The 12,535-nt window shown below is 50.0% G+C and overlaps 1 protein-coding gene across 2 annotated transcripts in view; it reads right to left on the bottom strand.

Moving 5' to 3' along the window:
* Window positions 1-10,398, bottom strand: part of RNF152 (ring finger protein 152) — a 77,712-nt gene extending 67,314 nt beyond the window's left edge. The window contains exon 1 of one of the 2 annotated variants that reach the window (XM_044242870.1): window positions 10,314-10,398. The gene's annotated coding sequence lies outside the window, so the exon portion shown is untranslated. Of the gene's footprint in view, window positions 1-8,960; window positions 9,030-10,313 lie in introns of those variants that run through there. The other variant, XM_044242871.1, reaches the window with a different exon arrangement.
* Window positions 10,399-12,535: the final 2,137 nt, after the last annotated feature.

Here is a 12,535-nt window from a genome sequence, read left to right as displayed (position 1 = left end):
AGACAAATTGGCCCCCAGGCTTCCAGATACCCCACTCCGGAGGCAGGAGCTAGGCTCCTTCCCTTCCCAACCCCCACTTGGGATGAACAGACTCATCAGGAAATCGCTCCCTTAACTCGAGGAAAACACAGGGCAGCGGGCGCACAGGCCCTCGATCACACTACAATTCTGTGCACAACATGCGCACGTTCCAGAAGCATCCGAGCGTCAAACAAAAGACAAGGCAACGCATCGGCCAGTGTCACGTGGTTCCAACAAGAAGAACAACAACAAACAGTCAGAGAAGCAACAGCTCATACACTCCAGGTCGCAGCACAAGGGACCCAGAGAGGAGAGAAGGTTGTGCATTTTCAAGGAACCCATCCGCGGGCCCAGACTGAAATCCTGCAAGGATCAGCAACCTGGCCCTGCACTGGAACCCAGCTCAAGGTCATTTCCCAAGATTAAACTGCACCCTTCCTTCAACAGGTATTTATTAAATAGCCACTGTGTACCAAGCCCTGTGCAAAAAACCCTTCCAGGCACAACAAATATTACAACTTAAAGAGCATTTTTAAAAGATCCCGTTAACTTTATAGCTCTATCATATAGGCTAGTTGCCTTTCTTGCCTGTACTAAAGAGATCTCTTCTTTAATAAAAATAACAGCAATAATAATAAAGATCCTATTCCAAAAAGCACATTCAGAAAGAAAAGGACTGACAAAGCCAACTGCCTTCTGCAGGCTTGTCCAGGCCAGCTCTCTGCTGCCTCACTTCTGAGGACGGCTGCCTCTCCAACCGTGGGAAATGTCCACAAAGCCTGCTTCAGGGAGAACAAAAAAACAGACAACAAGGACAGGACCCCTCGGTAGCGTAACCAAGTAATGCTGGGCTTCCTGGGGCCTTTCTGGTTTTGAAAACAGAAAGTCCCTCACTCGGGGTATCCTCTTAGTCCTGGAAAAGCTGAATTGGTGGGTCATCCTACCTCCCAAGAAACCAGACCCTGGAAACCAGACCCCCTGGCCCGGGAGGACTGAGGTCACCGGAGAAAGGACGCTGGTGCTCTTCAAGGAAGGCCGACTGCCTGTGAGCTGTCCCAGAGCCGCTCTGCTTCCTCCAGCCTCCTCCTGAGAAGGCCGATCATCCTAAACTCCACGCCATATAGGCAAAGCTCTACAAAGACTCTCCAATGATAAGACTCCAATGCCATGACATACGAAGCAAATCCTTATAAAAATGCCAGAGGCCGTAGGTATTTGGATGTGGTTATCTTCGTGGCTAGTTCCAGAGCTTCTGCAACGTAAAGCACAACTGTTCATCCCGAGATTTCCAGATTTCAACACAACTGGTGGATGGCAGATGCCAAGTAAAAGGGACAGTAGTAACAGCCGCCATTAATGTAGCATTTAGGATGCACAGGCCAACACGCTAAGCACCTTATGCAAATGAACTAACTTACTCTCGAATAGCTCAGTGAGGTTGACTGTCCTCCATTTTCCAGACAAAGAAACCAAAGCTCAGTCAGACCTTATTTACTCAAGATCATTAAGGGCAGAGCCAACACCTGAACCCAAACCCATCTTGCTTCAAATATGCCATGTTTTTAATCACTCAACTGACTTAGGATCAGGTAAAATGGGTATGTATGGTAATGGTCAAGAATTGAGGGGGATGAGTATCAGAAACATTTCTTTTATTCTGTCCCCTTTTAGCTTCGCCACTGCCAAAAAAAAAAAAAAAAAAAACCCGCAAATTAATTACAAGTTAAGTTTGTACATTAAGCTAAGGCAAGGGTTTTACCTAGAACTGTGCAGAATTGTGCCTAACAAATGACAGGAACTTATTTGAATAAATTTAATAATTTAATACAATTTTATACCTAATACAGGGTTTACGCCATTGATTCTCAGTGTTTCATATGCTATTTTACCCATCACCAGAGGTGGACAGATGGATTCTATTTCTCAGTAGTTAGGTTTCTCAATCGTCAATGTGATGGAGTAGGACCGAATGGACAAGTGCTTGCCTCACGTAAAGAAGGCTCTTTACCTGTACGGTTGAATAAGCTATCACTCACTCAGTCACAATGACCGTTGATCCTTACGTCACATGCAACAAAGGGGCAAATTCTCCAAAAGAGGTACAGAGATCTATCCACATTCTCGCCAACCACTTTCAACCTCGTATCAACCTGCAAGGAAGCAATTTACAAACCTACCCCCGAGCAATACAACTGGAAAAGAATATCACACCAAATACTTTGTTTTTTGAGACACGGATCTCAGTTCCATTCATTAGCCCTCAAACTGAGAACATTATTTTGATGTTAATGTATCCGTGGCCATTTTCTCCAAGCAGCTAAACACATTTCCTCTTTCATAATAACGCTATCCGTAATGATCAAGCATTCCAAGGGTTAGTTTCCATCATGTGAACGAGTATTCCAAAATCAAAAGAGGAAGAGCAAACCAGATGTCTACCTCAAAGGCACTTATGGCTACAAGCTAATGACGAAGGGAGACATGGCAGCCAAATGGACAACAGTTGCCCACTATGGTCAAATCCAAACAACATGGTCTGCTTCTTGAGACTGTGGGGTAGCCTTGAGATCATGGGATGTAAGTTTTCTATGTCCCCCAAGAAGATGTTTTTGTGTGTACTCTTGTTGTGCTGGAAGAAGCGGACAAACAGAAGCTGAGAAACAGATTACCAATAACAATTCCTTTTGTTAGAGTGACAACCCTCAATGAGAACATTCACTTCCCAACCGCTGAAATGCACATGAAGCCTGGCAACTCTAATTTGATTCAATACTTAATCATTATTAATGCAAGTAGGGGAAGCTCTTAAAAATAAGTTTCCCTTGGTTGGGGTCAGCTGGGCTTCCAGTTCTTGGCTTCAGTTCAGGACATGATCTCGGGGTCCTGGGATCGTGCCCTGTGTTGGGCTCCGCGCTCAGCGGGGAGTCTCCTTCTCCCTCTCTCTCTGCTCCTCCCCCACCTCCACTCACACTCGTGCTCTCTGCTCTCTAACAAATAAAGAAAGTCAATCAGGAAAAAAAAAAGTTTCTGTCTTCTTAACTTCCTTTAAGTCTAAGGCCAAAAGGATCTATAATCACAGTAGGTCAAAATCATTTCTGGGCTGTCAAAGATTCATCAATGATTGAGTATGTATTGAGCCCTTATGTTGCACTAACATGGTGGGGAATACAAAATAGGTTCAAACCTCATCCAGTATTCATCTCTAAGGAGCTTGCAAGAGAAATGAGATGTTGCTGGTTTCAGTCCCTACATCCACCAGCTCCAAGGCCCCCTTGGAGGAAACTGTACCCCTCCCCCTCTCCCCCAGCTAAGCAGTGACTGGAAAAATCCCATTCACATCCTGGGATATCTTTTCAGTACATCACCCTTCATCTGAACTAGCTCGAGTAGGTTTCTATTCCTAGGGATTAAAGAGAAAGAAAAAGACAAGGGTGCCTGGGTGGCTCAGTCAGTTAAGCACCTACCCTCCAGTCCTGAGCCTAGGGTCCTAGGATCGAGCCTCGCATTAGGCTCCCTGCTCAGCGAGGAGTCTGCTTCTCCTTCTGCACCTCCCCTCTACTTGTGCTCTCTCTCCTCTCAAATTTAAAAAAAAAAAAAAAAAAAAAAAAAAGAGAAGAAAAAGACCCCTCCATCTTAGGTGATAATACAAGACCATCTATGATAAGTGTCCTTTGTAGAATGAATGAACGTTAAATGAAATGAGGGATGAATACGATTTTGCCAGGGAACTTTGCAGGAGTGAAGCATTGCTATGGGATAAAGTGACAGAGTTAAATGTTTTTTAGAAGAGTTAAAAGCCAAATCACACCTTGAGGGACATAGTATAGGGAGAGGACATTGCAGGCCACAGAATATTCCAGAATTTTAAACAGGCTATGCAAAACATTTCAGGGACTAGTGGGTTCACCATCCCAGCTACTCTTAAACTCAGAGCAAAAGTTAGGGATGGACATGAAGTCTTGAGTCTAGGTGGGGAAAGCCTTAAAGGGAAGAGTAAAATATATGAACCTCATCCCCAAAAGACAGAAGCCACCAAAAAGTATTAAGCAAGGGAATGAACACCTAAAATGGTCTACTGTCCTAAGGGTACCAGCATTTTCTCATATGGATTGGGGTGGGAAAGCCAGGAGGTAAGGTTATTCACTCTTAGAGTCCCGAGAGAAATTAAGTCCTCCGCTGGGAGACGATAGTGAGGACAGAAATGAAGGGAGGCAGGGAACTGTCACTAAGGAGGGACAGTCCATCTGTTCATCAACAGAATCCCAACATTCATGAGAACGCTCCCTATTTCCACGGTATCTGTCAAAGCTTTTGCCAAAATCTCATCAGTGACCAGAGAACGTCAGTGAGGAGTGTACTAAGTGTGTGCTTATCTGGATTTATAAACAGAAAGTGAGGCAGGAAAGTTACATTTCCTTGGGAGGTAGGCAGGAGGGCCAAGAAAGCAAGCACAGGCACAGAACATGGCGCCCCAAGCCCCCACTTCAACAGGTCTCTGCCCCTCCCCGCGGCATTTGATCAACGCCGTCCCTGCATGAAGTCTGGTAGCCCAGGGAGCCTGTGTGACCTCAGAGTAAGTTTTAACCTGCAGGATGTTTGCAGTGAGTGGGAATGAACAAATCCAGCGGCAAGTAAGACACCACGCTCTATTCACGCCCTCTGCTCCCCGTAGACCACAAGGAGCCCCCCTACACTTCTACAAAAAATGTACTCCAGGCCTCAGCAGCCATAGAGGGTCTAGGCCAGAAAACCACAGGCTTCAAGGACCACCCAAAGGAGAAACAGTCACACACAAACTGCTTGCTGCTGGCCTCAAGTCTTCCAGGGACAGTAAGTCAACCAGAAACCAAAAATCCTTAAACGTAAGAGTAACTTCGTTTATCTAAATGGTGATTTCAATCACGAAAGCAGACTCCTGGAGTCCGGGCAGCTCACAAAGCCAAAAAGCCAGCAGGGAAGGAGCAGGAAAACCCACGCCCTCCTCCCTTCCGGCTTTCTCGACATTTCCACGGCGCCCGGGGCCAGGCATCCCATTCACTCCACAAGTGTCCTCTACCTGGTCCGCGGACTAATTATGAAATTAACTAAGTGGTGGGCACTCAGAGGCCAAACAAAACACAGAAATGTGTTGCGGAGCTTCACAAATGTATTTCGAGACTCGAGTCCCTCAGGACTTCGTTTTCCCTCTTGCGGGGTCTGGGCTCACCCTCAGCCCAACCCACACACCCTGGTGGGTTCCTGGAGGTTGTGGCCGGGCTATATTTGGTTCTCCCGTCAGGCTTCTCAGCCACTCATTTCCCACTTTCCCCGCCTCTGGGTGCAACACTGTGTCACTCAAGGGAAGCAAAGGGCAGCCTCTGCCTTCTTAGGCTAACACTGATGTCCCCTAGTCACTGTGACTCAGGGGCCATTTCACCGTATCACCTGTCTAGGGAGAGCTTTTTATAAAAAATGACTTCAGCAAGCGAGGTGATTACTGAGCCAGAAGCAATACAAAATATTTTGTTAAATTCCACACGTATGCCGAAGGTATTTCTCAAATCCTAAAAACTCTAATCCATGCATGCATTCATCAAAACATGAACAAAGATATTTTGAGGAACCAGCACTTCTGACAGCAAAATCTCTCTACAAGCCGCCAATTACTTAACCCACTGCCCCTTGTGCACCCAACTGTTTTGAGGGAGAAAGCAACAAGGCAGGCTTTAAAACTTACCACCCTCTTTGTCAACATGGTTGCTGATGGGAGCATGAATGTCCCAGAACACTCTAGGTGTTCTGCTGGCCCCATGACCAGAAAACGTCGCTCATCCAAAGTGCTTTTTCTAAACCTCAGAGTCACAAGGGGATAACCCAAGGCCACCCTATACAAATTCCTGCCCCCTCGAAGTCTTCTCTAGGGCCCTGCCATCTTTGCTGTGTGAGGCGACCCCCTATGTGACTCTAGGCCCCCCGCCACTCCTTTCCTACCCAGGCTGTTCCAAACAAACTCAAAAAGTCTTAGACAAGAGGCAGATGGAGAGGGAGAGAAAGTCTGTAAGTAACAGCTCTCTGTTACATAATGCTAAACACAGAACCTCCTAGAACTAGCCCTACAACCATTTCCTGGCCTATCACGTCAGAATAAACAACTACTCAAAACAGGCAACAAGAGAGAACATTATGGTTTTTTTAAATTTGATGGTCAGTGTACAGTTATATCAGTAAATATAATACCAACACATCAGTAAATACCATTTGGGGGTAGAACCAGATTCTTTAAGTTATTTTTCATTCATTCTTTCAACTGATACTCTTATAACACCCAATGTCTACAAAGTATGAGCTAGCCCCACAGAAAGACACTTTGTAACCTCATCTGGGCCACAGCACCTGTGGAAGTCATTGGTGATCACTCGCGGCTACCCCTTTTTCAGATTTCGCCTTCTTCAAGACAAGAGATACTGAACTATGGTTTCAGTGGGGTTCTAGGACAAGTTCTGGCCAAAGCAATCTGAGTCACTTCTGTGCCCGATCGTGTCATTAATACAATGAGATCCTCTAGCTTCCTTTCCAGGACTGCACATTCAAGATCACACCTGCCTCAGTTTGTGTCTTCAGGTGATGAGGACGAGCAGGGCCTACACCTGCTGACCACACCGGACACACTGCACTGGAAAGAAAGAAACTGTGTTTAACCACAGAGATTTCAAGGTGATTTCTTCCTGCAGTGTAACCTAGCCCAACTTGCCAATATTATCGCTGTTTTAAAACAGAGAGAACCCTGCAAAAGTTCCTCTCCCCATCTGCTTTCTAAATCAGGTAGTACCAAAAAAGCAGAGTTTGTTTCAAACTTCAAGCCACTCTTTCAAATGTAGAGGGTGCAGACAGGACAGACAAGTTCAAGCAACTCACAGGGAATAAGGAATGAAACAGAATGACCTTTCAACAATGGTGAGATCTAAACATTCATGTGGAATTCAGCTCAAGAGTTTAAAGCCTATGAAAAAAAAAGGTCACCTTCTGACAATAGGTCCAGTCTATGAAGTAGTGATCTCCCCAATGAAAGAGGCATTCAATGGCCATAAGCTCCTCCCTCAGAAGTCCAATGCCACCCTTTGTTCCTCTTTCTTTAGCTTGCATCCAACTTAATTAAAATCAGGTCTTCCATAAGCTTCCTGAAGGTGGCTCATCTTTAGGTCTCCAGACAGTCTCCCCACCCGCCCTCCCCTTGGCATTTTTCACAGAGACTATTATTTATCAGGTGCTCGATCAACATCTACTGAATTGAATTAGAGGGAACACTCTGTAGAAAAGCCTTGGGCACTGGGGGCAAAGGTTGGTCTAATAACCCTCTAGGGTTCCCCACCCCACAGCTAAACACACTACTGCAGACATCTGGGGCTGGGGAGCCTCCACCTCAAGAAAACAAAATCAGCATCAATATAACACTTTATTATGATTTATTACCACACAGCGCTTAAAACCACAGTACGCCGAACACTGCACTGTGGCTATCTTTGTTCTTGGACGTGCATTTACATGTGCAGGCAGCTGTTCTCCCTGGTGGAATTCTGTGTGTGAGGTATTTATTTTTTCTATTAAAAAAAAAAACCCACACCCTTTGTTTCTATTGCATTATTACACTCCTTATTATCCCATCACGTGGCTTCTCCTCTTGCAGGAACACAGCACACACCCTGCGTTATTGCTGACATAAAAATTACTTGTCAAAATCCCTCTATCCTGGCACCATTACGAATCTGATCTTCCCAAAGCAGTGGCCTTTGTTCCAGCTGGGACCAGATACCTCCCTTACTTTTCCTGGTGATTCCCAGACACTCGGAGTACAAGGATACAAGCCAGTTGTCACTGACATTTGCTTAAAGTCACCTTTCAAGACTACCCTAGAGGGGAATGACAAATCCTTCAAGTTTTTCCATTTTATTTTTCAAGGGATTTGGAGGGGAGGGCAAGGTGATGGGGGAATCTGCCACAGACAGTGCGGGTATCGCTGCAGCTCAAGAGAGCTTGGGCCCTCAGCAATGCCTTCTTCCTGGGAGAGGAACCTTGAGGCTACCTCCATAGCCACTCTTAGTCTCTGCTTCTCGGGCAGGATGCGAGGACTCTGCCCTCTAGGAGACAATGCCGATGCCAAGGTGATCTGACGCGTCTGAAGGTTACATTTTCATTGAGCCCCATCAAGATAACCCCAGATTTCATTAGGTTGACACCAGAACAGAGCTATCCTTGGAAAGAAAGGAACAGGCCAGAGTTTTTGGAAAAGAACCAAACACCTAAAGATAAAACGCAGACTGAGAGCCTAATGTTTCATGGCTATGTAAATGGAAACTTAACTAAAGCGCCCTTTCTCTGTTCTCTTTCTGCTCTGCTCCCCCAACTGCCCTCCGTTCCACCTCCCAGGAACTTACTGCTGGCATGTCCCTCCTGATATTGCAAACACGATTACAATGAAGGCTTGCAGGAGAGACATTATTTCCTAAGAAGGTTACTACATTTGACCAATGCCCTAATTGAGCTCTGGTCAAATTTACAATCCGCCTCACAATGATACCTTTTCAACAAGCGATTATCCACGAAGAGACTGAAGCCAAAATAGATTACTACAGATAAGAAAGCAGGCATCTAATCCAAACCCCACGTTCAGATACAATTGCCCATGTACTGAATATATCAAAATTCCCATCCATGGAAACCAGGGGGAATTGATTCAACCCCAAAGGCACCCTGCCCTCAATGACTTCTTGCAAAGGAAGATTTCAAGTCATTTGCAATTTCTTTCTCAGAACCAGGAGTTAGCAGCAGCCCCTCATGGCTCCACCACACAGACAGCAAAGGAATGGTGTGATGCAGAAACCCCCCAGTCGGCCCCGTGCAAACACTGTTGGCCCCAATGACCCAGAGACACCCAGGCGGCTACCCAGACTGCTGGGGGTTACCTGAATCTGTCATCAAGTCCCTTTCACCCCCTTCTGCGTGATGACATCAAGTGGAAATGGTACGCGTTTGGGAGGCAAGAGGCAGACAAGCAGGAAGCACAATTGAGCCTGAGCTTTGTTCAGCCTGCAGTGAAAGACGCGCAGGAAGGGTTAGACTCGCGCAGCAAAGAAAGAAATTCAAGCACCCTCCCCGGCCGGCGGCGGCAGAGTGGGTGCGCTGGGAGGCGGAGGGAGGCGGCGGAGGTGTGGGGAGCCGGCCAGCCCCGGAGGGGGCGTAACGCTTCCTAATTGTCTCTATAGGATAAATACCCCCTCCCCCCACTCCGCTGCAGTCTCCCCCGCCCCCAAGTTCTCCTCCGGTGGCAGAGCTTCCACCAGCAACTGTGACCCCTCAAAAGAGAAAGAAACACGAGAAGGCGTAGAATAACATCTCGGGGCAAAAGACACACTAGCAAAATATACTAGTCAACCGGGTTCTCGGGGAATGCGGGACGCCGGGTCACCCGCCCAGACAGACACACCGGCGCTGCATTCGGGAGCATCCTTTCCCTCGCCCCCGTCCGCCACCTCATCAAGTCCCTGTCACTGTTTTGCCGATTTCTCCACTCTTTACAAAACCGCGCAGCGCTCCCCCCGCCCCACCCCCACCCTAAGCGGGATCCGGGACCGCCGCCTCGCGTGCAGCGTCCCACGCGTCCAGCCTGCTTTGTCCTGCCGCTGCCCTTCCAGGAGCAAGCGCCCCAGGCACGTGGGTCCGCACAAAAGACCCCCACCATCTGGCCCGCCACGGCTCCCTCTCCTCCCGAGAGGGGTCCCGGGGCCGCGGAGTGGCGCGCGAGGGCAACTTCTGGGGGTAGGGACCTCGCTCGACAAGGGGCTTGCTAGGGGACCGTCCGGGGTGCGTGCGGGGTGGGGGCGCAGCCGGGACGCGCGTGCACGTGCACCGTCCTGGGCGCGCGCGGCGCGGACACGAGACGCGCTCCCTCGGACTGGAGCTCCAGGGGGCATCCGAGGACTCGGCGGAGCGGCCGACAGCGCCGCTCCCCCGCCCCAGCCGCCAGCCCAACTCCGCCAGCGCTCGGGCGAAACGCAACTCCAGGGACCCCCTCCCCGGCGCCCCGGGACCGCCCCGCTGTGCGCTGCGCTCCCTTCCCCGGGACCCCTGCGGTCCGCCACTCCCATCCGCTGCCCAAAAGAAGCCCCCCCAACACACCAGGCGGCGGCTCCCCTTCCCCGCTTCCCTGGCTCCGGGCGCGGCCACGGTGGGGGCGAGGGCATCCATCCCTTCGCGCCCCTCTCGCCGCCCCCGACCCGGGAGGGGCAGAGCCGAGAAACAAACCGAAAGTCACCGACCTCTCTCTGCAGCGGGCTCCGGCGCTCCCTACGGCGGCGGCGGCGGCGGGAGCATCGCGGGGTGGTCCCGGCGCGCCCGCCACCCGCTCGGCCAGACGCGCGAGGCGGGCTGCGGGGCCGGCGCGGGAGGGGAGCGCGCCGTCCGCGCCTGCAGCCTGGGCTCCCGGCTCGGCCCTTCGGGAGGCGCCCCACCTGCCCGCTGCCCTCGGCGCTCCCGGTCGGACACGGCCGCCAGGCACTGGGCTCCGAGCGGGAGCTTTTTGTGTCACCGCCCAGACTCAGGCACCGAAGGGGGGGGTGGGGGCGGGAGGCCGGGCTCCGCTCCCCGCGGCACCGCCCCTCCCCGGCGGCTCCACCTCCTCCAACCCCCACCCCCCCTCCACGGCTGCTGGTCCTGGACGTCCGTCTGTCAGTCCGGAGTCGCACCCCCGCCGCCCGAGTGAGGAGCTGCCCACCCTGGCCCGCGCGCTCCCTAGGCCATGCCCCAAATGCCCAACCTGGGCCGGGACCTCGACGTTGTCTCTGCGCCGCGCGCGGTGGGGGGCCGGGGAGGGGGGGACCTGAGCGTCGATCAGGTGTGAGACGAGGCCGCGTTCTGCAGGCGGGAGGTCAGGGGCTGAGGCGGGGGCCAAGGCCGGAGGGGACCGGCGTGCGGCTCCCCACAGGGGGACCGAGCCGGGGAGTTGATACCGTCGCGTTTCCAGAAACTGCCCTGGCATCCGCGTCGCCGCAGATACTTCTGGCTGCCGCTAAAAGTTCACGTAATCCAAGCAGGGATCGATCCTGCTTTTGTGGAAGAGAAGATACTTCCAAAGCAGCCCGAACGGATATCCCACCACCTGGCTCCCTGGGAGGGTGTGCAGGGGAGGAGGCGGGGGTTGGGAAGAGCGAGGTGCACATGCTGAGGGTTCCATGACAGGTGCAAACCACCGCGGCCCACCTTAATCTCCACCTTGAAACCGAACTTCTACCTTAGGGAACATGCTTAGCATGACTAGTTCCTCCAAGAAAATATGAAGACGGTCTCTTGCCTCTTGGGTTGACTGCAGAACTGGGGAATGGAGGAGAGGGGTGGCTGGTAGAGGATGGTGTGCATGCTCCTTGGTGCCCTTTCCAAGGATTTCTATGCAGAATGAAGATCTAAAAGTCTGTTGGATGACTCTGAGAAGGATAAGCCCGCCCACCTGCCTGAATGCCAGCACCAGGTTAACTGGATGGTTCCTCAATTAAACAACAGAAAACATGCAGCCTTTTCCCCTAATTGTCCTAATCTCCCTTTTTCCTAATTGTCTCTATAGGATAAATACCCCTCTCCCCACTCCGCTGCAGTCTCCCCCGCCCCCAAGTTCTCCTCCGGTGGCAGAACTTCCACCAGCAACCGTGACCCCTCAAAAGAGAAAGAAGCAGGAGAAGGCGTAGAATAACATCTCGGAGCTTGTCCACAAAGAAAGAACTCCTGTTCTAACCTTTCCCAAGAGCTCACCGAAGTGCTTCTGCCAAGAAAATGAAAAGGAGACCCTCCAAACCACAGAAGGGCAGGGGGGGGGGGGCTCTGAATGACCTACTAAAATTCAAATTGTACTCAACTAAAACCCGTTCATAGTGTTTCCGAATGTGTTGTCCCTAAGCACATACAGAAATCAGTCACCAAGAGACAGCTTTATGGCTTTATAGCTTGATGGCTGTCAGTCCTCTCTTGGGCTCCTAATTAAAGTGTTCACTTGGCTAACTCGTGTCCTTTTGTTCCCCAAAGTTATATCCTCACAGCACCTGGCAGCAGGGAAAGCTAGATGTGTGCTTTAAAAGCCTCAGGTATGCTTGGAGTAGAAGGCTTCAGGAGTCTTTAATTTTGGCCTCCAATTCAGGGCAGAAAAAAAATTTTTTTTTCAATGAGAAGCTAATGAGAGTATCGAAAACTTCTGATGTTGACCAGGAGCTTGGAATAGGATGGTAAGTTATCACACCTCAAAATTTTACAAGGAAAGTTTAGCCTATAAATATTGTGATTATACAAGAAGTGCCTTTAAAGACTACTTTTAAGAAGCTAATTTCAGGGACCAGTAATTATTCCAAAATATCGAAGCTCCTTTTTTCAGCGGCTTTCAAAATGATTCTTTGGGAGGATTCAAGATTTCAGCCTGGTGTGGGGTAACTTCCATTCTTACTGATTCATTCCCGCTGGCTGGTATTTTAATTCGTAACCCATCATGGGTGTTCTGCCT

Source organism: Neovison vison, chromosome 3, assembly GCF_020171115.1.
Source record: "Neovison vison isolate M4711 chromosome 3, ASM_NN_V1, whole genome shotgun sequence".
Classification (NCBI taxonomy): Eukaryota; Metazoa; Chordata; class Mammalia; order Carnivora; family Mustelidae; genus Neogale; species Neogale vison.
The sequence above is the reverse complement of the archived record's forward strand: the minus strand, read 5'-3'. Positions and strand labels throughout refer to the sequence as shown.